This window comes from Taudactylus pleione, unplaced genomic scaffold (genome assembly GCF_031769625.1).
Source record: "Taudactylus pleione unplaced genomic scaffold, aTauple2 ptg000026l, whole genome shotgun sequence".
Taxonomy (NCBI): domain Eukaryota; kingdom Metazoa; phylum Chordata; class Amphibia; order Anura; family Myobatrachidae; genus Taudactylus; species Taudactylus pleione.
The window spans coordinates 18,340,206-18,368,163 of record NW_028284428.1 but is presented as its reverse complement, the minus strand read 5'-3'; the positions used below and the strand labels follow the sequence as shown (position 1 = coordinate 18,368,163).

Below are 27,958 nucleotides of genomic sequence, written 5' to 3'. Positions count from 1 at the left end.
GCATGCCCTTGTGGTTCCAAAACACAGATATACAAGTGTTGCATATCAAATTAATCAGCGCATTCTCCAGGTGCATCCTAGTCGCATCACTTTGCAACTTAGATGGAGTTTCAGCCAAAAAAGATTTTTAAAAACCCCACCCGGCATTAGCACAGTCTTACAGGACCAGGAGCGCCGAGAGCAGATGTTTGTGGCGACTGCAGCAAAGATGAGGAAAGACTACTAAAAGTTCAGATTTGGGCTTCTATTAAACGAATAAAAAGATTACAATAAATAGTGCATAAAACAGATTACATTTATTTTTGAAATGAAAACAAAACAGTTTATATATTATTGGTTATTGTTTTTTGCTGCCATGGTGAATTCCATAAAAATGCACAGTACAAAATAAAAATTTTGTAGAGTTGTGTGATTATATCTACATTTCTATGTACTGTACTGTCTACTGTTGTTAATGCTTTTGTTTAATAGTTTTGTTATATTGTTTTAGCTACTTTTATGATCCCAGTCAATGACAAGAAGAGTCCTGTCACACACAAACTATATGGCACCTCTTTATAGGTTTTGTTATTTACAGTAATTAGGAAATTATGCTATTGAGAAAAAAATTATAGTTGTCTGCACTTATAAAAAAGGGGGGGGGAGCAGCCCATTTATTATTCAAGTATATGTAAATTGTATCAAACAGGCGCTAAGTGAACATGGGAAATAGAAAGTGGAAATAGTGTAAATTGATGTAAAATAATAATAATAGAAATAAATATAATGATAAATAAAAAAAAATAAAGTAATATAATTAAATATAAAAGAATAAAAAAGAGAGAATGGCATTTATTCCATATACATTAAAAATGTTTAAGCTCTTTTGTTGAAAAGGTGATAAGCGGGGCTGCTGGAATAGTCCTTTTGCAGCGTGTATACTGATCACACTGCTAACTGTCCCTCACTTACCACTGGACAATGTCTGGTCTCTGCTTTAGGCATTTGTTCAATATATATATTTTATGGAAGCATGTGCTTCCCACTATATTTAGACAGTACTTCCTGTTTTTAGACTTCCTATTTGAATTAAATTTTGGAGTATATATATCCCTAAAGGGACACTAATAGATATCCTTGATAAAGCACCTATGGGTGTGAAACGCGTTGGTTTCTACAGCGGAGGCACTATCTCTATTAGAGACATTGACTGTATCTATTCGGAGCAGCGCTACCACAGCCACCCAGCATCTGATGCCATCATTGGGTGCCGCGGGAATGTTACATACTGAAGCAAACCGGAGTAACAGTACAAGACACTGCCATACAACCACACTGCACCTACTGAAGCAGAGACCAGACGAGGTCCAGCGGTAAGTGAGGGACAGTTAGGGTTAGCAGTGTGATCAGTATACACGCTGCAAAAGGACTATCCCAGCAGCCCCGCTTATCACCTTTTCAACAAAAGAGCTTAAACATTTTTAATGTATATGGAATAAATGCCATTCTCTCTTTTTTATTATTTTAGATTTATTTTTATTACTTTATTTTTTTTTATTTATCATTATATTTATTTCTATTATTATTATTTGACATCAATTTACACTATTTCCACTTTCTATTTCCTATGTTCAATTAGCGCCTGTTTGATACAATTTACAATTAGGAAATTATATAAAATAATTTTTGCCCATCTCTACATGGAAGCCATCAAACATGCAAGGGGGAGTTTTAAGAACTAGCATGTAGTTGTATTACAATTAACTTTGATATGTACAAGCATCAGAAAACTAACAATGCAGATTTAAAGGAAAGATAATAAATAATGCTAAACGTTAAATATAACTTTAAAAATATACTTTTTAAGTTAATTTGGAAGAAGTATTATTATAATAATGTTTTGTCTCCTGCTTATTAGCATATTGATTAGTCTGATTTTATTTTGTATTTTTACTTGCAGATGTTTGTTATTGCTATACATGAAGAATCTCAGACTATTTTAGGCTCAGCCACATTGGTGATAAGGTTCCACGATCACACAATCTTATCTTATGCATTTGCCACCTCCAAATACACATGTCTCACTCTCTAGCTGTCATACAACAGGCTGAAAAACATGCACTATTTACAATCTATGTTTCGCTAAAGGAAAATAGTACAAAAATCAATATGCTTTCCTTATTGAATATATTTATGTATTAGTTATAGTTAAATTTTTAATAAAATTGAAAATAAAAAATTCATAATAGTTTTCCCTTAAGCTCTCAGTACCCGAGAGAGGGAGTAATTATAAGCAATCCATTAGGGGCAGTGCCTTGACATATGGTTGAACACACACTGGAATGATTCCAGATAAGGGTTGACAACAGCTATAAAGCCAGGTAATGAGATTTCAAGGTCAATCTACAATGATTGAAACATCGTAACAGCTGAACACACAAAGTGCACCTTTATATATTAGGTAACAGGAAATACATTGAGATCAGATGTATCAAATATGTTATAAAATATACACAAATAAAGATGCCTGGCATTACAAAGCAATTTAAAATACAGTAAAAGCAGAAGCAAAGTCCCTGATAAATAATGACACAATATCTGTAGGAGACCTTGAGATGACTTGTAGCAAATAATATGTAAATGACAGTGATGTTCAGCAGCCAAACAAAGAAAATGCTTCATTATTTACCCACTAGAACAATTACAGCCATAAGTATTGGAAATTGCTTGAAACTTTGCATGCTTTATGAAGTTTAGGTTTTAATTGTGGTATAAAACAATTAAAATAATGAAAGCAGATGCCTTCGATTTTCAAGAAAATCATGAATTGTATCCTGCATAAAAATGGAGGTTATAAATTATGATTGTGTTAAAATATTGAAAAAAAAAACACTCATGTAAATATGACAAGCTAGTATTTATACCTCCCAACATGACCCATTCCAGAAGGGACAAAATAGTCTGTTCCTGGGCTTCCATCTTACTTTATGATTGCTGTCACCTGTGTTGAACTAGTTACTTGATAAAAAAAGGTGTTTCATCACAGGTGACGGCAAACATAAATTTAGAGGGAAGTCCAGGAACCGAGTATTTTGTCTCTCATGGAATGGGTCATGTTGGGAGATATTAGTATATACAGAATTTAGTTTACTCCTTTATTCAATTGACTTATTTCTGTTGTTACTTACCTATGCAGTATCATGAGACTAGGATTCATAGTCTTTTACCAATTTACCCTGATTTTGAGCTGCAAGTCTGGAAGTGCTGAGACTAAAGCTGGCCACACACTAGACCAACTTACATCCAACCAGCCAACTAGTTGATTGGTTGGAATGAAAATCTGGTAAGGTATGAAAGCAAATGACAATCAGCAATTGCTCCTAAATGCCGGAAAATTGACAAAAACTGTTGTTTGAACAAATTGGTTAGATCAAACATTTAACAAACTTGTCTGATCGACCATTTTCATCTGTTTTCTGGCATTTAGGAGCAAATTGCTGATCATCATTTACTCCCATTCTTTACCAGATTTTCATTCCAACCAATCAACTAGTTGGATGGTTGGATGAAAGTTGGTCTAGTGTGTGGCCAGCTTTACAAGTCCCTTGGTGTTCACCAAGAACATCTGAAAGGTTGGATGGACTTCACAGCAGAGAGCTTGTAGACAAAAGTGATTGGACACTGACAGCAAATTGATCAATGAGATTTTATTGACGTCTGTACTTTGTAAGTCCACCATGTGCAGTAATTACTGCAGACACTCTTCTTTGGAAAAATGTCCACAAGTTCCTGGACAACAGCAGGCGGTATGTGTTGCAATTCTGCCTTAAGTACAGTGAAAACTGTGACACTGAAGAAGGTTCAGTCGGCCTAGAACACACCCATCGCTCCAATTAGTCCCAGAGGTTCTCAATGGGGTTAAGATTTGGACTCTGAGCTGGCCAGTACATCTGGGTTACCGAATTTTCTTTACACCAGTCCAGCATTACCCTGGAAACATGACAGGTGGCATTGTCGTCCTGATAAAAACATTTGTTGTTTCAGTAGAACTGAAAGTGAATGGGCCTTCCTACGAAGTGTTCTTGTTGAAACCGCCACACTAGTGGACATTTGGAATTCATGTGCAATAATATGCATTTCACTTGCGCGGTAGTGTCCAATCACTTTTGTCTACATAGTGTAAATCCATGCTGAGGGCACAACAGAAGTCATGGAATAGTCCCTCAGTCAGATTGAACCCCAGAGTCTGAACTGGTTAGTGGATTAGTTAATTAGATTTAGGACCCTCCCCAAACTGCTTCAGTTTCATTTAACTGTGGAATGATTACCTAAGATATGGAATGGTCATATTCATCTCTGCTACAATGTGATTGTAATAAGAAGCCCCTTTATGTCATAAACCATGTGAGGCATAAAGAGATATGGTACATAGGGCCCGATTCATTACCGATCCCTATAGCAATCACAGCTGCGATTACGCACGCATGTCTGCTGTGAAAATATGGTGATGACTGCAATTGCAAAGCTATTATAGAGATGCCCAATGCCAGCATACAGACGCCAACTAACACTTTCGCACATCCGTAATACCTTGCAGTCCTGCATATACATCGGGAACATCGAGTAACATTGGCTCCTCACACACAAATACAACAGGTCTGACTTACTTAGAAATTGCTAACCTCATCTCACGCAATGAGTACTCAAGTTGCATATGCCATCGCAGTGGCTAATTTATGCATGCCCATGCAACAGCGTTCAAATGGACAGGCACTCCTGTGTATCTCCTACCACTCCTCTATCACTACCCCCAAATGCTGATGTCTCATCCCTATGTCTGCGATGACTTTGTATCTACGTAGGTGAATGCAGAGCAATCACAATGCTACCTTGCGCACTGCGATGCACACGCATACATATGCGCAGTACGCAACAATCTGCCATCTGTACACGCTATAGCAATAGTGATCCATGCTGAATCAGGCCCATAGTGCAGGCAATAGTTTTCTTGTGATACTTGTCGTGAGGGCAGGAAATCTGACTGCCCTTATTAGGTCATATATCCTCTGGCATCTTACAGATTATGGAATGTAGAGCAGGAGGTTTCATAATGAAAACATAACAAACAGGAAAGGTATCAATCTAACCATTTCACATGTACTGTAAATGGTACCTAGCTCTGTATGTTTCTGGATAAGCCTCTTTTCTCATTTAGGAGACATATCTAAATTTTAAGAATTGTTAATTGGGACTAAGGAGTTGGATATTAGATTAATACCGGACTGTCACTATACTAACCAAATGTTATACAGTACATTCATTCAATTATGGTAACTTTGTGACAGGACATGTAGATTGTAGGTAATATATTTAAGTAATCAGCAATTATTATCTCAAGTCTGCTGCAGAACATTACTCCTCATGTGCTGCTTTATTTGAATAATATATTTAGGCTGTTTAGCCTTGGCTGAAGGTAGCAGACTCCTAAGTGCAGAATCACAAGTGCAAAATAGATTTTATTAAAAATGTCAGGAGAACATTTCAGCAAACACAACTAAACTGCTATCAATACTGCATATGGACACCTATGGAGCATCAAGTGTGAGTTCACTACCTCTTCACAACAAACACCTGCTGCCTGTATAACCAGGACATGCAACACTGAACTACTTGTTTGATAATTGCAAAGACATTATCTCACTTGCTACTATTTGTGCTGCATCTTTTTTCACAAAAAAACTAAATTCTTATTTGCACCAATGCAAATTAACATCTAAACCTTGCATATATGGTCTGATTTGCCATTGCTTTTGCCTAGCCTCACTACTTTGAACTTCTTTTTTATTACTCATTTTCAAAACACTTTAAATCACATATATTCCCCTCAATAAAAAAAACCCTACTTTGATCATCAAGCACACGCATTCACCAACAGTGTTCTTTCACCAGCATTTTTGAAAAACCTTCAACACTGTCGTTCTCACACAAACACTATTCTTACCTCATCCACACCATGACCATGTTTTCTTCAAATTCTCACTTTACTCAGTGCCTACCTAATCATTTATTCTGCCCCCTGTTCCCACCTCTATCCTCCCCCCCTAGTCTCCTCTTCTTCCTCCACTTCTCTCCCCTCCTCTGTCTGTACTCCTCCCCTCTGCTTCCCTCCTTCTCCTCTCCTGTTACTCCTCTTTCATTCTTTTCTCCCCTACAATGGTCCTACTACCCAACCACTAAGCTGAGCACCCACCCTTCTCTCCCTATCACTTCACCACACCTTCATCTAGATCACACTAATCTTCCTCCCTTTCCTACAAATGCATCCCACCTCTCTTGTCTATTGATCACTTCCTTCCACTCCTGCCTCAAAGACCTTGCCCGTGCTGCTTCCTACCTCTGGTACTCTCTCCCTCTCCGACTCTCCACCTCTCTACAAATCATCAAACAGGCTCTCAAGACTCACTGCTTCAAAGTCTTCCAGCTCTCATCCTAAGCTGCTACTTACATGATTCTTCATGACTGTCTACCCTATCTGTGTCACCCCTGTCTGTCTCCCCCCCCCCTATAAAATGTAAGCTCTCACGAGAAGGGCCTTCTTCACTTATGTGCTTTTCCTTCCCTCACTCATACGATCATCTACTCAAAACTCTCCACAAGAGCACTTACTGATGCCCTACTGCTTTTTTGAGCATTATGATCACTGCAGCAATGTTTAAAAACCATGTTCTTATTCTGTATTGTCTTGTACTGTAAGTCACTGTTTTATGAGTTTGCTCATTTGTTAATGTACTTTGTGAGGCACTGCGGAACCCTTGTGGCACCATATAAATAAAGGATAATAATAATAATAATAATAATAATAATAATAATAATAATAATTGCAAAGCCCTTTGTGTTTGCAGTTATAAGAGGCAAGCACCATGGGGGGGTAAAACCACAAAGTACATTCAGCTGGTCTTCATGTGTGAGTGGATATACTGTAAGCAGAGATTGAAAAGGTTTTGGATGAAAAATTAATTGGTCTGTTTGTTTGTTGGACTGTCCTGTTAGAAATTCGGACACCCCTGTACCGATTGGGATAATATCAATGCAAAGTCATCCAGTTGGATCCTGGCCAGGTTTTTGGGGGGTTAGAGTCCCAGTTAGACCTCCTGTTGGTGTACACTGGGCAGAAACTTGACCCAGGGAGCATGTTCTAATCCTTTCAATGGATGAATTTTGACAAAAACTTCACATTGGATCCCAGAAGACATATTAGGGGGTTAAGGTCCCAGTCGGACCTCACAATTTTGTACACTGGGAGAACTTTGACCTGGGGAGCCTGTTCTGGGCCTTCCAATGGATGGATTTGGATTAAAACTTCACAGAGGGGTGGATATTGGTCTGGGATGCCTAATGGACTGTTTGGGGTCCCGGTTGGACCTCACAGTGGAGTGCGCTGGACAGAACTTTGACCCGGGGAACCTGTTCCGGGCATTCCACTGGATGGATTTGGACGACATCACATAATAAAACTTATTAACTTGAAGATTTAAACCCAGGCAACGCCAAGTACTTAAGATATCTTATACAGTATATCAAATGTATTGGTCTGTTTTTTTGTTTATCTGTCCTGATATGCTTTCGGACACCCCAGCAACGTTTGGGATGAAACCAACACGAGGTGGTCCAGTTGATCCTGGCCAGGTTTTAGAGGTGTTAGGGACCCAGTCGGACCTCCCGTTTGTATACTCTGGGCAGAACTTGACCCAGGGAGCCTGTTCTGTGGAAGTTATTAATGATTATTTGGTTTTAAGTTTAATGGGAGTTAGCAGTTAGCTGGGAGGGTCCTAGAGCTAATTAACTAATCCACCATTCAGCCAAGACTGGGATGACATCACCCAAGCTGTGATGCTCTGCTGACAAAAGGTATGAGTCCCCTTTGTTCTGGGTTTAAACTGAGATATTTAAGTCGCATTGAAGTTTAACCTGCATTCCTTACCATTCCTTCTGGACTGATTTGTGCATGATATCTCTTTCTGTGAGTTATCTGTAAGTTTACACTGTTTTTATTTGTAAATTGTGATACATGTATGTAACTGTGGGCCTGATTCACTATGGAACGCATGTATTAGCAATTACACATGCAGTTCAACTGCAATAGTATGCTAATCCATCCAATCCAACTGCTGCACTACATAAGGACATCCACATTAACTTACACACATGCGTAATGTTTAGCAAGTCTGCGAAACCATTGGTACAATTGAGTACCATCACAGCCTCACGCACACTTGTACATGCCCTGACCTTACTCAGAAATTGCTAACTCCCACATGCGCCATCAGGCCTCAGGCTGCCTAGGGCATTGCAGTGGATAATTTATGCCTGCCCTTGCAATGACTTTCAAATGCACAGACCACCCCCTCATTACCACCCAAAAATGGCACGTCCTGTCAATCACTCTGGGATGTGTCTGTGTAGCTGTTGCAATCACAGTCCCGATCGCAGTGGCTGGTTTGCGCCCTGCGATGTATACAGATGAGCAGTATGCAACAATAACAGATTTTTCAATTCTTTACTGATAGACACTAATTCAAGTAATTTCCAGTCGATTTTGACCACCTCACAGCTCGCCATATAGTTTTCATCCATATTTCATTCCCAAAAGATTGCACCTAGCTAGCTGGCAGACTAAGCTAAGCTCCAGCAGTGGGCGGCACAAACATGTGGCAGTTCAACTTCCAACATGGCAAATTTAGGAAACAGAGTGGCACTGCAGTGGCAGACAGGATGGCAGTTTAATAAACTATATGACCATATAGGACCCAGGAATGTTTTCATTACTCAAGAACTAAATCAGAGACCCAGGTGGAGTATATATGTCATTGAAGGCAGAAAAAGGAAGTAAGGATTAAATAGTTTGTAAATTTATTTTAATGATTATTTGAAAGTCAGGTAAAGAAAGGAATGATTGATTTGTAATTTCATTTTATTATTTTATTCCGAAAATGTTAATTTAGCATTGGGAACATTGAGGATGGTATCTATCAATCTATGATTCATTTATTCTGTTATGGCCTCTTCTGTTGCTCTCTTAAACAGGCTACAGCTCTCAATGTAGGCCTCGCAAATGTTCATTTTAATGAACTAATAATCCAATTAATCAATCATTCAAAGGCAAGATGTCTCATTATCATCCTCACCCTCATCAGTGTGTACATCATCTTCACACAATATTCGAATCTCACTGGAATCAACCATTGAAGTGCCTCTGTACTTTTATGTAATTCCTCTTGGAATTTGTAGTTCATTTTGATGCACATCATACCTCCTACGCTGATCACTGACAAGGTTCCTGGCTGTGCTCAAAACTCTTTCCAAGTACACACTGGAGGGTGGGCAGCTTAACCAAAGCAAAGCCAGTTTGTACAAGTTTGTCTCTTTTGAAAGCTCAGTTTCAGCAGAAGTTGCCGAAGAAACTAAAGGAGAAAATGTTGTTGTGTCAAGTGCCACTTGAGCTGACAGCTTGCTTGCCAGGAGCTCTTTGCATCTCAGTCACCAAACGATGTATTCAAATTTAAACATGTTGATGACCCTTGGATCCTGGCAAATCTAATAAAGTACTTGATCTACAAGTCCGACATACTTAGCGGAATCGCTTTGCTTCATCTCCTCCTTTAGTTTCTTGATCTGCTTTTCCAAAAGTCTAATTAGGGGATCACCTGACTCAGTTTGGTAGTGTCTAAACTCATTTCACATGTGATTACTTCTGCACCTTGCACAACATGGAAAGTGTTCTCCAGTGCGCTGGACTAAGGTACATTCTCCCTCCTCTCCCTTTGTCATTGCTTATTGTGTAGGTTTGGATGGCTTTTTGTTGTTCCTCCATCCAATGAAGCATATAAATGGTGGAGTTCCATCTTGCTACTTCCTCTATAGATTTTGTTGGTGGCCGGGCAAATTGAACTGTTGTTGCAGGTGCTGCAATCTTTTACATGCAGAATGCTTAAAATGTCCTGAAATTTTAGAGGCCTCAGACAGAAGCTCCTGCACGCACCTATCATCTTTAAAAAAAAGTCTGCACCACCAAATTGATTGTTTGATCAAAACATGGGATGTGTTCGAATTCGCCCAGCTGTAATGCTGGCATTCTCTGAAATGCACAAATCCTAAGGAGAGTCCAAGCAGGGTAAGACATTTTTTAATGAAATCCCTGAGTTGACACCGGTATGCCTCTTACTAAAGCCAGTAATATGGAGAGTAGCCTGCCTGTGAATGAGCTGCTGTGGTCTGTTAGGTGCTGTTGCTTTTCATGCTGCTGATGGCAATACACTCACCCAGTAGGTTGTCGCAATCATGTAATCTTTAGTTCCACATGTCCACATATACTGTAAGTGGTTAAGTGAACAGTAGGTACAATGGCATTTTGTAGGCTAATAATAAGAGTTTTTTGTGTCCAGGTACAGGCAAGGAATTGTTTTTCTAGTAAAATGGAATTGAGATGGAATTTGGTAGTGAGTGACACAGGACCTCAATTACTGTACCTGTCTAAAACTTGATGCACGAATGGCAGATATTTAATTATGATCTAATACTAGCATAGCCATCATGGCGTCAGTGATTCACTGTGCAACTGGGTGACATTGGTCATACTTACTTCGTCTTTCAGAGGATTGTTTTTTTGAAGGATTGTTGCAGGACTACTTCCAATCAATATTGAGGATATTGATGATGTATTGGTAAGGTATTGGTGGTGGAGATTGCAGGTGCTTGGATTTAGCTAAAAAAAGGGAGCTAGCTGATGCTGGACTTATTGTTGGTATCTTTTTAGCATACATTTCAAATTTTGACAAAAACTTTTCATGAATGTGCTACAAATAACGTAACAGGGAGCAGATTCCTAGATGCTTAAGGTCCCTACCTCTACTTACTGTGGCTTTACAAATGCTACAGATGACTTGTCAATTGTCAGGATTTGGGTAAAAATTATTCCACACATACTGTAAGTGGTGGATTTTTTGGTCTTATTCCCACCTGTGATAATGGCCTTCTTCTTACCACAGGCAAGAACTGCTTCAACTGATGCCTGACTTACACAAACATCATCTTCATCATCAACATCCTCATTAGCGCCTGCGTCAGCTACACATATATCCTCCTCACCCTGTTGCACTTCTACTGTAGCATCCTGAACTTCTATGTCATCATCTATAATTGTGCTGCTCATCCCCACATTTGTAGAGGGTGCAGAAATGGAGGAATGAAGCTTCTCTATGAGTAAAGTTTCAGAAAGGTCAGGCTCACACATAGCACTTATGGACACACTTAGACTCTCCTATGGGATTTGTAATGTTTCAGAAGAACACAGTTTGTTCTTCTGCCTTAGTGTTTTTTTTAAGCACTGATTTTCCTGTTTTTAACCTGCTTATCTCTACATAGAAATCAAATTCCATCAGAAGGTAACAGGAGGACAAAGAGGGATCGTATCCAGCCCTTGCTTTCTTAGAGGAGGCCAGGGACAATTTATCAAGTTTTGGCATCAGGGATTAGATTAAAGTCACCCATGATGATTAGGTAATCCCATTGAACTTTGTGTGTTTCCCCAAAGACCCATTTAAGGAAAGGGACCTTATGTGACTTAGGGCCTATAAAGATGCAATAGTGACTTCATTGTCCTCGATATGGCAATCCAAGATCAAAAAGCTGCTGCTCTTGTCTTCCACCTTATGAGAAAGAATGAACATTACAGAATGATGAACGTACTGCAATTCCATTTCCTTCAAATGGGATGTCGGCATGATAAACAACAGGGTTCCTAGTGTATCATATTAAGGGTGGAACCAATTAAGAGAAGGGCGTCTTTTACAGAGCCAGATATTTTGCTTTATGATAGTAACAGGTGGGAAATGCCAGCCTGCACTTCTTTAGGGAAATTAAACCCATGATCATTTAAAGAATAAAATGTAATCTTTTAACACAACATAAAGAAAAGTCAGTATACAGGGATAGTCAATTTACATCAAAATGCTAAATAAACAACACACATGACACAATAGATCAGGATTCACTAAAAAAGAAGAGAAAGGAAAACAAAGAGAACCCTGGGGCTACTGTGTCAGCAGTAGGGGGCAAAATACAGCAAAACTAAAAACAATGGGTGAGTGTCCCATGCAGAGGACAAGCCATGCAGTAAACTAAAGGTGGTACTGGTAGTAAAAAAAAAAAGGGAAAGAATGATGGGTCAGTAAAATGTCACCCCGCAAAAGAACTCTTGTGAAAAAGCATATATGATCAACTCTATACCCAATCAACCAGTACCTATAGGGGATGGAACAGTCAATATAGTAGTGGTGATAATGACTCTGGGGAGGAATAAAATAAAAACACTAAAATAAGAACTTCCATGACACTTAGTAGAACTTATGTATCTGGGACACCCAGTTACAGAGACATAATAAAGTAGTAGGCATAACACAGATGTAAAATTACAAAAGTTGCAGAAACACATAGTACTGTATATCAAGAAAAAGTTGGACGAATTCAGGAGACACCAGAATTCATCTCAAGTATGGTAACATACTGTAACCAAAGTGGACAATTTGAACAAGTCCTGAGACACATGATCTGTTGGTCCAGCTGCACATATGGAAAAAGTTATGTCCCATTCAGATAGCAATTTAATGCCAATGTCAGCTGTAGAAATGACATACTAGGATGTATTGTAGTGCACCAAAAGCTTGACTAAGAATCCCCAGCAGTACTGAATGTTGTAAAGCGATGATGGCATGGAACGAATTTCTCTTAGCCAGGCTGAACATCTATAAATCTGGAAAGATCTGGAGTCCTCCCAAAGTATCAGTGCCCTCCGTCTGTCAGGTTGTTCTCATGATACTTATGTTAATGTGGAAGAATTGAACTCTCATCAGCGTATCCCTGGGGAAATTTTCATCCCCAACTCTCGTCCTAGAAAGCCAATGAAAAAGCAGTTTTTTTTAATGGACAATGGCAAGAAACTTTTGAAAAAACATAGTCACAATTTTGGATTTATATATTATCCGCCTAGATCTATCCTTCATGTCTGCCATCTTGTTTCTCAAACAGATAGAGGATACTTCAGTTTGGAGCTCAACATAAGCTGTGAAGAGGTCATTGTGTGATGAAATGAGCTCCTGCATTTTTGCCTCAAAGTGACCCATGCAACCACCTAGACCCACGAGTTCTTTGCATTTAGACTGCACCAACATTTCCACTCCAACCAAGAGGTCAGCCCTGAAAGCTGAAAACATTTGCAATATTGATTGCATGGTGAATGGAGCACTGGGATCCAGATCCATACCCAAAAATTCAGGAGTAATAGAGCTTTTAGAGGACTGGGTAACAGAAGTTGACACTAACCTTGATGGTGTTGGTCCCTGCTTACATGTCACCAAAGCATCTCTAACAGGACAGACATTTGATGAGCTGATGTGATTTAGAAAATGGTACCCTATGACTTTTTAAATCACTGACCTCTTAAGTATGACCTACAGTATTCTACTGTTAATGTTTGACTACGGAGTTTGCATGGCTGTGTGTTTGACTTTGGGGCTGATTCTGAGTTGCATGGATCTCTCTTCATGGATGCAAACAGTGAGTTTTTCACATACAGCACATGTGCATAAGTGACATTAAGCATTTTTTAACATACAGTATGTCCGTCCTATTCTGAGTCGGACGCAATTTGGACGGATCTGTCTTTCCATGAAATACGGCGTTTCAGGGTGGGAAATGGGTGGAGGCAAAGTGATAACCCTGGCTTGTGTGAGTGTCATTACAGTTTTGTGGATGACAATCCGTGTGATATGTAAAGTATAGGTATTCTGTATACATGGTGTTACAGCTTTGTAAAATGCATGTATTGCATATGGTTACATTATATATATATATATATATATATGCATACATACTGTGACACAGTTAGGTTAGGGGGTCCCTCTCCTGGGTAGAGGACTCCTTCCTTACACACACACACAGCAGCAGGGAAGCAGCACACCAGTCTGGATGCAAGTACAAGCTGGTCAGCACCAGTCTTTATTGTACAATGACAGAAATATAAAGAAAACATAAATATAAATCCTAGCCCTGTCGGGGCACTAACTTCACAGGTAGTTCCCTCACTACCAGAACCTGGCAGGGCCTAATGCCCTCGCCAGCAACAAAGCACAGCACAGTACTCACAAATAGGTTTTTCAAGTGTCTCTGAGCAAACTCCCTGCCTGCTCTCCCAGGTGAGACAATCAGCCCTCAACACACTAGGCTTATATTGGCCACTCTCAGGTGGAAACCCTAACAACCTGTTACCAGGCTGCGAGAACCAAAACCTGGAGTGGCCGTGGGTGGAGCCCTCCCTCTCCTCTCACCCACAACCCCCAGGTCCCAAACCGGCTTTTCAAAAAGCCGAGACTCAAGCCTGCTACACTGTAGACTTTCTCCTGAAGGTTTAAAACACATAAGACAGGAATCTGGGATAAATGTCCCTGTCACAGACCACTATACCAGTGATCCTATCACATATCCCCCCCCTTTGTTTCGACCTATGGGGCGGAACAACTGAAGCCCCCAAACAATGAACGCATGACAATGCATCTGCATTAAACAACAGGCCCCCTGGCCTGTGTTCCACTGAAAATTTAGAAGTTTGTAACGCCAAGAACCATCTCGTAATTCTCGCACTACTGTCCTTATTTTCGGACATCTACTTCAAAGGCATGGTCAGTGATCAATTTGAACTTTCTTCCAACCAAGTAGTACCTGAGAGCCTCTAACGCCCACTTTATGGCCAACGCCTCCTTCTCCACTGTGGCACCGGGTAGGCATCAAATTTTGAAACACTGTTCAACTTTCGGAAGTCATTGCAGAAACGCACACTCCCGTCGGGCTTTGGAATCAACACAATGGGATTTGACCATTCACTATGTGATACTTCAATAACCCCTAACTCTAGCATATTTTTAATTTCTTTCGACAACAATGCTCTTGGTGCTTCTGGTAACCTATAGGGCTTTAGATTAACTTTAACCCCTGGGTCAGTGATGATGTCATGTTTAACGACCGAGGTTTTCCCAGGTACATCAGAGAACAGCACCCTATTTCTGACCAGAAACTCCTTGACCTCTTGTTGTTGAATTGCTGACAGGGTTTTTGCCACTGTCACTTCGGGAACTAAGGGCCCTGGTTTTACTGGAGGGGCTCGGACGGCCGACAGTACCGTTCTATCTTTCCAGGGCTTTAACAGATTTATATGGTATATCTGTTCCGGCTTTCTTTTCCCCGGCTGGTAAACTTTGTAATTGACCTGTCCCACTCTTTCTAAGATTTCAAAGGGGCCTTGCCATTTAGCCAAAAGTTTATTTTCCACATTGGGAACCAAACACTAACACTCTGTCCCCAGGAGCAAAGCTGCGTAACCGAGAATTGCGGTTGTATACCCTCTGCTGTGCCTGTTGAGCCTGTTCCAGGTGCTCTCTCACTATCGGCACCTCTATAATAGGCAATGGAACTAGTGGTCCCTTAAAACGTGGTCTGGGAGCATGATACTGACACTCAGGGCAGGATGCGCAAAAGTCAGATACCTCTTTATGAAGCCCGGGCCAGAAAAACCTCTGCATTATTCGCTCAGTGGTTTTCTCTACCCCTAGATGACCTGCTGTTATACGACCATGGGCCAGATCCAACACTGTTCTTCTGTAGGCTTTGGGAACTATTAGTTGTTCCACAACATCTTCCCCCTTCTTAGTCACCTGATATAACAAATCCTGACACATTGCCATGTGGGGATAGGACAAAGGACTATCAGGGTCTATGGGTTTACCATCAACTACTTTTACATTCTCCCTGGCTTTTACCAAAGTAGGGTCATTCAACTGCTCCACGGCAAAGACCTCTCTTCTGACCTCTAAATCAGGCAGATGATCAACTGGCCCAACAACACTTCCCACCTCAATGGGAGGCACATCAGTTGGCGGGCCACCGTCATGCTCCGCACTCTCTAGTTCACCAACCATAGTAGAAAAAGGGAATAACTCTGACTCAGAAGAAACTCCCTCCTCCACTACATCGACAACCTTCTCAAATGGATCGGGGTTGTTCACTTCTGGAACAAAACGACTTTCCCACAACTTCCAGAAGTGAGCAAAGTCTCTCCCCAATATTGCATCGTACATCAGACCATGCACCAAACCCACAGAAACTATAGCCGAACTACATGGTGTCTTGATGTTCACCTCGGCAGTAACATAATATCGAGTATCCCCATGTATGCAGGTCACACGAACAGTTTTCCCCTTATGCCTCAAGGGGTTCACCAGCTCAGCTTTCATAAGTGTCTCCAAGCTACCAGAGTCTAACAGTGCCTCTACTCGGTTGCCATCTACAGTGAGTACACACATGTGCTTTTCAGTCTCAGCCTCCCGGTCAGCCGTACAGGCTGTCTGTGCAAAGAAAGACCCCCTGCGGTAGACATGAACAGTATCACATTGCATAGGTTCAGTTGTATGTGAACAATTAGCGGCAATATGGCCGAAGCCATCACATCGGAAACACTGAGTCATATTAATGTCTAGTCGTTTACGGGGCAAGAACCTTCCTGGCCTGGCAGGCCTGTCTCCAGGTTCTACACCCTCAGTCTTAGGTACATCCCACCGCCCAACACCCTTCTCCCCTGGAACAGTCTTACCAGTGTCTGTGGGAGTTCGCCGGTGCGCCACCGGGGCTTGGTGGGGCATACTCCTCAGCTCCTCAGCCACCACGTACCTCTCCACTAGCTCAACCAACTGGTCCACGGTCTTAGGGTCTGCATGGCTCACCCACTTGCGCAGAGTCGCAGGTAATGATCGCAGGTACCGGTCCATCACGACCCTTTCCACGATCTGTGATCCCATCAGCGTCTCGGGCTGTAGCCATTTTGAGGACAGATGGACGAGGTCATGCATCTGTGAACGTGGAGGCTTGTCCATATGGAACTCCCAGCGGTGGACCCGTTGGGCACGAACAAAGGTGGTGACTCCCAAGCGAGTTAGGATCTCCTGTTTTAGTTTTTTTATAGTCCTTGGCATCAGCCAGGCATAAGTCGAAATATGCTTTTTGTGGCTCCCCAGACAAAAAAGGTGCCACCAGACTTGCCCACTGCTCCTTGGGCCAACTCTCCCTTTCGGCCATTCTTTCAAATGCGTCGAGATAGGCCTCCACATCATCGCCCGAAGTCATCTTTTGGAGGAAGTGACTGGCTCGTACGGAGTGAGTGGTGGTAGGAGGACCAGTAGTAACATCTCTGGGCAGGGCGACCAGGTGCTGTACCACCTCTCTTATGGCCTGGCTGTTTTCCGCTAAGGCCTGGCGGGTTTCCAAGATGGCGACCTGTTGTTGCCTCTGGGCTGTCTCCAAGGCCAACAGTTGCACCCTGGTGGATTCCTGCTGAGCCCTGGTAGATTCCTGCTGAGCTGCTGTAGCTTCCTGCTGAGCCCTGGTAGATTCCTGCTGAAGTTGGTTCGTCTCCTGCTGAAGTTTGTTCGTCTCCTGCTGAGCTCTTGTAGCTTGGAGCAAGGCCTTAATAATTTCCTCCATTTTGTTCTGGGGTGTAGGTTGGAAGCTGAACCTTGCCGCTCTGAGCATTGGCTGACGCCTCCTCTATGGGACTTCAAGGACACAGTGTTATTTCCACACTCACAAATTGGGTGTCTGTCCCTTTAATTTTTAAACGGAAAGTTTTCCTCTCGCTGCAACTTCAGTGTGTGTGGGTGCCCGCATTCTCCATCACCTTGTGACACAGTTAGGTTAGGGGGTCCCTCTCCTGGGTAGAGGACTCCTTCCTTACACACACACACAGCAGCAGGGAAGCAGCACACCAGTCTGGATGCAAGTACAAGCTGGTCGGCACCAGTCTTTATTGTACAATGACAGAAATATAAAGAAAACATAAATATAAATCCTAGCCCTGTCGGGGCACTAACTTCACAGGTAGTTCCCTCACTACCAGAACCTGGCAGGGCCTAATGCCCTCGCCAACAACAAAGCACAGCACAGTACTCACAAATAGGTTTTTCAAGTGTCTCTGAGCAAACTCCCTGCCTGCTCTCCCAGGTGAGACAATCAGCCCTCAACACACTAGGTTTATATTGGCCACTCTCAGGTGGAAACCCTAACAACCTGTTACCAGGCTGCGAGAACCAAAACCTGGAGTGGCCGTGGGTGGAGCCCACCCTCTCCTCTCACCCACAACCCCCAGGTCCCAAACCGGCTTTTCAAAAAGCCGAGACTCAAGCCTGCTACACTGCAGACTTTCTCCTGGTGGTTTAAAACACATAAGACAGGAATCTGGGATAAATGTCCCTGTCGCAGACCACTTTACCAGTGATCCTATCACAATACATACATACACACATACACACACACACATATATACACACACACTAATATAGGAATGCCGGCCTCCCCCGCACCGTCCTTTCCTCAGCCTGTCAATCAGGCAGAGGCATTCAAGGGCTTGCGTGCGATTTAGCAGGACCCATTCTGCACACCCGCAGAATGGGTCCTGCACAAGCGCATATTCCCGATAATCGGGAATCTGCATTCAGCAGTGCACGATCAAGCCCTTAGCTAAGTTTATTTATAACAAAACGAATTCCAAGTATTTAAAATTAAAAAAAAGAGTCTTCTTTCCTTTGTCCTGGTTGTATTAGTGTCAGGAACACATTAATATCACAATATACAAGTGTCTTGTATCAGCAAATAATACTGAATAGCAAGGTCATTTTTTGGGTCAAGGAACATATATTATTTTGATTACAATATGAAGGGCTTACAAAGTTCAACTGATTCTTTAAGTCCCTACCAATGAATTATAAATGCTACATTAAAAGTGTGCATGATAGAAAGTATATTTCATTCCTGCAATAAACCTCAATGTCAGGGGTTTCTGATATTAGTATAATGAGGGCTATGGCCAGCAATATTACCAAGGTCATTATCGCAATGGTAACTATCAAGGCATGCTGCAATGATGAAGCTTTTATGTGATTGTTCTTTTATGGGCTTTTTCCAGGACATTAATATTCCATGTGCAAAACTAGTCATGAATAGCTTAGTTTGTGATTAACATTAAATCAAGCACAATCTTTCTCCATGTTATGCATCAAGGAACAAAGCTCAATTGACTTTTAATATTTCAAAGCTGTGGTGACACTTTGAGAAGGTCTGAGTGTGTAGTATTCATTTTGGCTTCATATAATGCATTAATAAGAAAGCTGTAGTTGAGAACATAAGGCTGTGACCAAATAATTTACAGCTCATCTAAATGTAATGGTTCTCTAGACAGTTCTCAAAGTAGAGAAAAAAAAAGTAGACAACAGAAAAGTTTCCTGATAATTTGTCTAATTTAGAGGGTCATACAAAAAATCACTGAAATGAAGAGTTTGTTATAGAAAGAGGCAGGGAATGGATCAAGGTCATTTACTTTCATTAGCTTGAGAACAGATTACACAGCTGATAGGCAAGTAGTTGTAGCCACAGTTAGCATATTAATGCACAGATACCTTTTCTTTTCTTTTAACACAGGTATCTTATGGTTTAAGAGGTAAAGTGGACCAAGGATGCCTATGCAGGTAAACATGAAATAAAACATGACTTTTTAAGATGGCTTTGGGGAGTTTCTATTCATTAAAGATGTTTTAAAGTAAAGTGATGCCTGTATCTTTTGTTAATTTTTTCCTTTGTGCACTAGAGGAGCCAGCATGCTCGGCACCATTATTCACCAGGTGGGGGCCAGCTCAGTTTGTTGCTGGCCTGGGGAAGCCTTGGGATAGTGAAATGATGGTGGAAACCACCACACTTCAGGTCTCCTCTACTCTATGGTTCCAACAGCCCTGACCGGACAAACCTAGTGCTGGTTAGTGGAAAATCAGGAAACTGCACTGCAAGAAACTCTTGTTCCATCTGATTTTTCCACTTCAAGGTCTAGGGTGAGTTAACACATGTGAGGGGACCCAATGATGCCATATTTTTTTATTTGAACATTTAGCACATTTTATTAAAAACAAGCCTACATGCATCCTAGGGATCTGCCCAGAATTAGTAAACCATGGTGGGATCATGACCAATTTGTGCCATTATAGGGGTTAAGAAATTGACAGGGATTGATTTGGATTGTTTTTAATAGATCAAAATGACACATAGTATATACTGTATTTGTAGGATAAAATGTGTCAGTTATTAAATGTTGTCTGGAATACCAGTTGGCTGTAGTTTGTTTCAGGTTGGCTCTTTTTTTTAGAGTGTGGCTCCCCCATAGCTAACTCATAGTACTCATAACATACACATGCTAAAGAAACAAATACTATGGTAAGGTGGTGTTGATGGGAATCCTTCTATCCCCTGGTTACACCTACCAACTTATACCCCCTGAACCATCCCTTACATTCTCTACAGTTGAGGTTCATACTATATGTCTTTTCCAACCAGTGCACCTGCGAGTAGCTATCATTTACCGTCCCCCTGGCCCTCCCTTCAAATTCCTTGACAACTTTGCTTCCTGGCTCCCTCACTTTCTCTCCTCGGACCTTCCCTCCATTATCTGAGGTGACTTCAATATTCCAATTGATATCCCCACTGAACTCTCTGCTTCCAAACTCCTTATCCTCACATTGTCATTTGGCCTCTCCCAATGGACCTCCTCACCCTCCCATGTGAGTGGGCATTCGCTTGATCTGGGCTTTACTCACCGTTGTGATATTTCTGATTATTCCAATTCCCCATTCCCCCTCTCTGACCATCACCTTCTCGCTTTTAAATTATCCCTATCCCCTTCCTCCCCTCTACCTCCTAAGGGCACTATCACTAGGCGTAACATTGAGGCTATCAACACCGTATCCTTTTCTCCTCTACTTGACTCACTTCTCTCTCCTTTGCTCTCTCTTTCCTGCCCTGAACAAGCTGCTTCCCTAGACAACACCTCCCTTACTTCTGCTCTTGACTTGTCCTTCATTGTATTGTATTTTACTGAAAGTCACTTTTTGGTTATGTACCTTGTAAGGCGCTGCAGAACACTTGTGGCGCCATCTAAATAAACGATAATAATAATAATAATAATAATAATAATAATAATAATAATGGGAAGACATTAAGGCAAGTACAAGGGGAAATAGTAGCAGACATGATAAAAAACTGGGTCAGACATGGGAGAGACATCAGGGCAGGTGTGGTACAGAAATGATGGAATGCACGGAGTGGGCATCTGCAACTGGCATATTAGAGTAGCAAAGAAAATAATGGATCAAGAATTAATGAGACATCAAAGCTGGTATGGGGAAACAAAGAGCAGGAATAGGTAAAACATTGAGAATAATGCAGAGAAAAACTATATCCCAATAGGCAGCAATTCCGGGTGAAGAATACTAATGTCGGCCTTGAGGGACAGACAAAGTACAAGAAGGGGAAGAAAAGAGACAGAGGTGGGTGCTGTATGATCCAACTGAAGATTGTGCTCCAGAGCCCAGAGAGTGTGTAAACAGAGAGTGTGTAACTACCATGAAGTTGTCCTATTAAACAGATTGGTGACATTTATATTGTGAAACACAATACCATGGAGCCTTTCACTGTAGTTATTTCACCATATTTTACATTATTTTTATTTCCGGTTAAGCCCACCCTAGAGTGCATAGCAGGTAGAAAATTAGGACGGCATATGCTACACAATTAAAGGGGGCCCTTTCTCAGTGTTTATGAGGGCCCAGGGAAACACATTTATTCTATGCCAAAGGTATAAGCTTTGCACTTTTATACCCAATAAAGCAAACATTAAAACAGCATGTGTTTGTAAAGAAGAGGAGGAAGTGTGTTTTACTTAATATACATTTGCTTCCAAAATGGTTTAGGAAGACATCAAATGTGATATATGTGATCAAAGGGCTGTAATTGTGGGAAACCATGGAAGCCATATTTAGGGGGAGATTTATCAAAGCATAGAGAGAGAGATAAACTGGAAAGAGATAAAGTACCAACCAATTAGCTCCTGTTAATTTTTCAAACATAGACTGTCAATTGAGATGTGCAAAAATGTTTACATTTTTCTCTGCACTTGCATAGTGTCGTTTGCTAAAAAAAAAAAGTATTGTTTGCAGCCATAAACAGAATCAGGCCCAAAACATTATTTGTATTAATTGTGAAATTAGATAAGGTATCAAGAGATTATAACAATATTTTACATTCATGGTTAAATTGCATAGAACAGTAGCACATTATAATGATAGAATATACTATGTGAGATTCACTAGATTCGCTAGGTCACTTGTAAAGAAAATAAACTATTTCTCCTTGTATAGAATCAGTGTGTCAGAAAATAAGCATAAAATAGACGAATTGAAAATTCTTTACTTTATTATTATTAATATCCAATGACTTACAGACAAAACAATGCAGGACAAGATCAAGGTTTATAAACACTCAAATGCCAACGGTCACAATACCGGCAGCAACATCATGACTGTCAGTATCCCAACAGATTGTGGAGGTAAGTATTAGGGTCAGGGGGAGACTTAGGGTTAGGGGGCAGGGTTTGGGTTAGGCACTAGGGAGAGGATTAGGGTTAGGCCTTTGGGACAGGAAGGTTAGGATTAGGCTGTGGGATAGGAATGTTAGGGTTAGGCTGCAGGAGAGGTGGGTTAGGAGGAGGGTAGGGTAATACTATTTACAAAAACCTGTTGGGGTTCTGGCTGTTGGGATGCCACTGTTGGTATTCTGAGTGTTGGCATACTGACCATCAGGATCCCATATCCAAATCTAATAAACATTGCTGCACCCACAATTATAATTCTCAAATAAGCAGAAGGGCAGCAAAAGCCAAGGTTTAGGTGCTATTGTAGTGAGTGGAATGCGGATAACAAACCTACAGCTGAATTCCCGGTGCTGGAATCCTGATCAGCATTTAAAGACCAGCGGCTGGTATGTGTAAGCCGCGGGGGGGGGTTAGGGTTAGGCTGTGGGATAGGAGGAGTTAGGTTTAGGCTGTGGGATTGAGAAGGTAAGGGTTAGGCTCCAAATGTGTGGGTTAAGGTTAGACACCACCGGGGAGAGGTTAGAGTTAGGCACTAAGGGGGGAGGGTTATGGTGAGGCACTTACCGGAAGGGTTAAGGATAGGGTGTGGGTTAGTGAGGGTAAGTGTTGGGGTACAGTAAAGGAGGGTTAGGGTGTGAATAGGGCAGGGAAATACTACTTGCCATCCCTTGTTGGGATTGTAGGCATCGGGATGCCGCTGTCAGTCTATTGACAGCTGGCATCCCGACTGTCGGGATATCATACCTATTCTGTAGTGAGAATATGATAGGTAGGGAAAGGAGAAGTATATGAGGTAAGAGGGCCCTGTCTGTGTCTTTTTTCCTTCTGCTCCACGGGAGGTTTCTGTCCTCCCTGAGCTCGCCTTAGGACACCTGCGTTACGGTTTGACAGGTGTACCGCCCCAGTCAAACTCCCCACTTAGTGAGGGTAAGTGTTGGGGTACAGTAAAGGAGGGTTAGGGTGTGAATAGGGCAGGGAAATACTACTTGCCATCCCTTGTTGGGATTGTAGGCATCGGGATGCCGCTGTCAGTCTATTGACAGCTGGCATCCCGACTGTCGGGATATCATACCTATTCTGTAGTGAGAATATGATAGGTAGGGAAAGGAGAAGTATATGAGGTAAGAGGGCCCTGTCTGTGAGATCTTACATTCTAAATGTGAGAGGAAGACAGACAAGGGTAACACAGATGTGGTAGATAGTGAGGAAGGAGCAGTGGGTTAGGATGACTGCTGACTAACTTTGATGAAGAAGTGAGTTTCAAGAGCCCATTTGAAGATTAGTAGAGAGGCAGAGAGTCTGATTGGAAAAGGGAGAGAATTCCAGAGGAAAAGAGCAGCACGGGTAAAATCTTAGGGGTGGAAGTGAGAGAAAGTAATCAGTTGGCAGGAGAGGCGGCATGCATTTTTTGAGTTAAGTGGGCAAATGTGAGTGGGAAAGGAAAGAATGTCAGATATGTAAATGGGAGAGAATGAGATGTAGTCAGGATGCCAGCAGTCGGGATGCCAGTAGTCAGAATACTGGTGCCGGAATCCTGACAGTTGACATCCCAAAGGTTAGGGTTTGGTAGCATGGGGTAGGTTAGGTTTAGGCTGTGAGAAGGGTGAGTTAGGGTTAGTATACATACCTTATTGTTTTGGGATTCTGACTGTTTGGATGCTGCTGCCAGTATTCTGACCACTGGCATCCCGACCACTAGGATCCCGTACCCAACCCGGGACTATTGGGTGAGGGCTTTATAAATGAGTGTGAGAAGCTTAACTTGGGTTCTAATGGAGAATGGAAGCCAGTGAAGGGCTTTTAGGAAAGAGGAGGCAGATCTAGTACATTTGGAGAGAAAGATGAGCTGGGCAGCAGCACTGAGTACAGATTGGAGTGAAAAGTGATGGGAGTCAGGGGGTCCAGATAGTAGGAAGTTACAGTAGTCCAATCTGGAAATAACCAGTGATTGGATGAGTGTTGAAGTTGCCTCCAGGGTGAGAAAGGGTCTTACACTACAAATATTTCTGAGTTGAAAATGGCAGGAAATGAGCAGTTTGAAAGAGAGGGAGGAGTCAAGGATAACTCCAAGACAGTGAACTTGGGGTCTAGAGGAGATGGTTGTGCTGCCAATAGATAATGACATTGTGGCAGGTGAGGTTATGCGGGAGGTTGGGAAGATGAGTAGCTCAATCTATGACATGTTAAGTTTAACAAAGCACTGGGACATGCAGGAAGAGAGACAGTTGGAGATACGAGTGAGGAGAAAGGGAAGAGGAGGAGAGGTCATTAAAGGAGAGGTAGATCTGAGTGTCATCAGCATAGATATGATATTGGAGGCAAAAAGAGCTAATAAGCTCACTTAAAGCGGACATATAGATGGAGAATAGTAGGAGTCCCAGAACAGAAGCTTGGGGGACACCACTGTTAGTGGAAGTGAAGTCATGAAAGGAGACTGAGAGAGAGTGGTCAGGGAGGTACTTCTACAGTAATTATATGTACTTGACATACTGTACTATTGTGTTAAGTTAAAGGCTTACTAAAAAATAATATTTTATTACTATCCTGTAATTATAAATATTTAATCAATAATTTTAAGACTACATGTTTAAAACAAATTCAAGTTAATAGGTCAATCCAATTAGGTGCAAGTTTGCAAAAACAAGTTTGTGTTATGAAACTTGCAAACATCGCACAGATCCAATTAAAAATGCCTATACCTGCTACTCATGGTGGGGGTTATTTTCTATGGCATGCGAATTGGGAGAAGTGCATGAAAAAGTGAGGAGACCACCATGAACCCCCATAAAGTGACAACTTTGTTAGTAGAATCAAACAGAAGGCTGTTTTCCACCTATCTGAATCACTTTGGTTCCCCCATCTGTGCTGCTTAATCTCCCCCCCTCTCCACGCCTTTCTATCTCCCCCATTCACACTGCTCTGTCTCCTCCCCAATCCACACCACTCTTATCCCTTCTACATAGCTCTATCTTCTGCTCAGACCTCAGTTACGTAGTCTACATGTGTGTATTCCAATGAGCACACAATTCTGTAAATTAGCAGCTCCAACATATTCAAAGTGGCAGCAATCTCACTCTGTGAGAGTTCTGAATCTGCAGTTAACCACAGGGTGTGATGGCATACCATATCTGTATTGCGCAAGGAAAACGTCCATTAAGGCGTTAGCCTTAATGATTAGAATTTCATTGGTTTTTAAAATTTGAGTGGCAGAAATTCAGTAGGTTTTGTGAAATTTTCAGATCATGTCTAAGACGCCTTACTGAGACATGTAAAACCATCTGTATATAGTCTGTAGACAGAATGGCGCCACTATAAGCGATTTTCAGTTGCTCCACATTGCTTATTAGCTAAACATGGTGTTGCTGATATACAGTCTAGAATAATAGACCACATTCCCCCCCAATATTAGGGGTGGTAATAGACCCAGACAACTGCTACAACTGAAATGCAGATGGATCAGTAAGCTTGATACACTGTCCCCTAAAGGTCTCAGTGAGACATTTGGACTCCAGTGTTTTTGGTAAAATAATTATCTGATATTATAAATATAAATTTTGTACATTTTTGTAAAATAATGATCTATAATTTCCGATAATCCTATAACATTGATATTACTGAGTACGTATACGAGGGCCACATTTTTTATATGGAAGTGATTAGGTAGTGACCTATGTAGTGATTAGGTAGTGACCTATATATATCAGGATCATATTCTGTTTAATATGAGAACATTAGATAATTGCATGATTGGTGTTACCTACTTCATAAAAACTGTAACAAATAAGTTCTTTCACGGTTTAAATAAGTTTTTAATATATATTGGTATTAGGTAACCATGGTAACCAGCAGGGCAAAATGGGTCTATTCCCTGAGACGTTGCTGGGGCGTGAAGTCACCGGTGGAGCGACGCCTGGATTCAGAGGCGCTTGTTGCCGAGAACGGTCGGCGGGCGGCGGCAGCTCAGGTGAGTGACTCAATGGGACTAATTGCCTTTGTGTTATGTGTATATAATAGTGTTTTTGTATTCACTGTATTTGTATCCCTGATGATGGGCATGAGCCCGAAATGTTGGAATAAATATTAGCACATTTGCAACAAATCGCTTGGAGTGCCTCCATACTTTTTACAGACTGTATTGGGGTTTTTACCTCAAGGACAGCACGAGCGTTATACTGCATTTATCTACTATAACTGGAGTGCCGGGGACATCAAAGTGTGTATATATATATATAAATTTTATTATACAACAATCAGTAAAAAAAAACAACACTATTTTGAAATAAACATTAATTGAATGAATTTCCAGACACTTTTTATATAATAAGAAAATCTTATTTTCAGAATTTTTTTGATCCAACATAGTCCAAGTAGAAACTCCAGCAAAAAGAAAATAGAAATCTGAAGATCTCCACCTGTACAGTATGCCATACTTGCCTAGTTTAGAAAACTAGTTTCAGGTAGAGTACAACCAGTAGTACATAGTGCCGCATGGTAAGCTGCTGGCGGGGTGTGTCATGCTCCACTCAAAGGGCATGTCTAGATCCACCTTTGGGTGTATCTATTGCCATTCAAGAGTGTGTCCTGCAGTGGAAGGTGAAAACTAATGCTAAGTGCAGCATTCTGTCAGTGGGGGTTTGTGTATGGATGGCATGATCAGTCACAAAAAATTGCTAATTTATGTGTTCATTGACATTGTATAGGAGTCAGAATCAGCTGCAGTATGTGACACTGGTTGACTCAACCAAAATGAGACAAAATATTTCTAAAACGTCAGTGTTTGGGCACAAAGAGGTCAGTGTCAGCCTATACACACAGGGGACAATTAAAGCCTAAACACACAGGGGGCAGTGCCAGCCTATAGAACATCTGCAGGTAGAACCACAGACACTCACCCTGACATTGGCCATTCCTCGCTATCACTCTCCATACTAGAGCTGCTCTCTGCATATCTGAGTCAAAGCCACATACAGCTGGGCCGTGAAGCTGCTCACTAGCTGGTCCAGTTCCATGTGCAGGGCCCAGGTTCTGTGGCAACAGCTCCACCAGTCCGGATAGCTGCTGCCTTATGTGCGGCTCCATCTTCTTGGCTTGGATTACAGTCATGTCTCTGTCCCACCCCCTGCTACCTCCCAGCCCTGCACCAGGCACCTACTTCTCACACATGTATGCTCCTGCTTCACCCACCTCATTCTCAGATATATATACCCAGTCCTTCACCATTCACCTAACTCTCAGACATATAAGCTCCTACCCCAGCCACCTCACTCTCACATATGTACCCCAGCAATGCCCCAGCTACCTCACTCACACAAATATTCTAGCACTGCTCCTGCCACCTCCCTCTTACACATATACCCAGCCTTGCCCCACCCACCGCCCTCTCACACATATACCTTAGCCCTGCCCCATCCA

At 41.7% G+C, this 27,958-nt stretch overlaps 1 pseudogene; it reads right to left on the bottom strand.

Annotated features, from left to right (window-relative positions):
• The window catches only part of LOC148539245 (uncharacterized), a 59,678-nt pseudogene extending 32,029 nt beyond the window's left edge, over positions 1-27,649 (bottom strand).
• Positions 27,650-27,958: the final 309 nt, after the last annotated feature.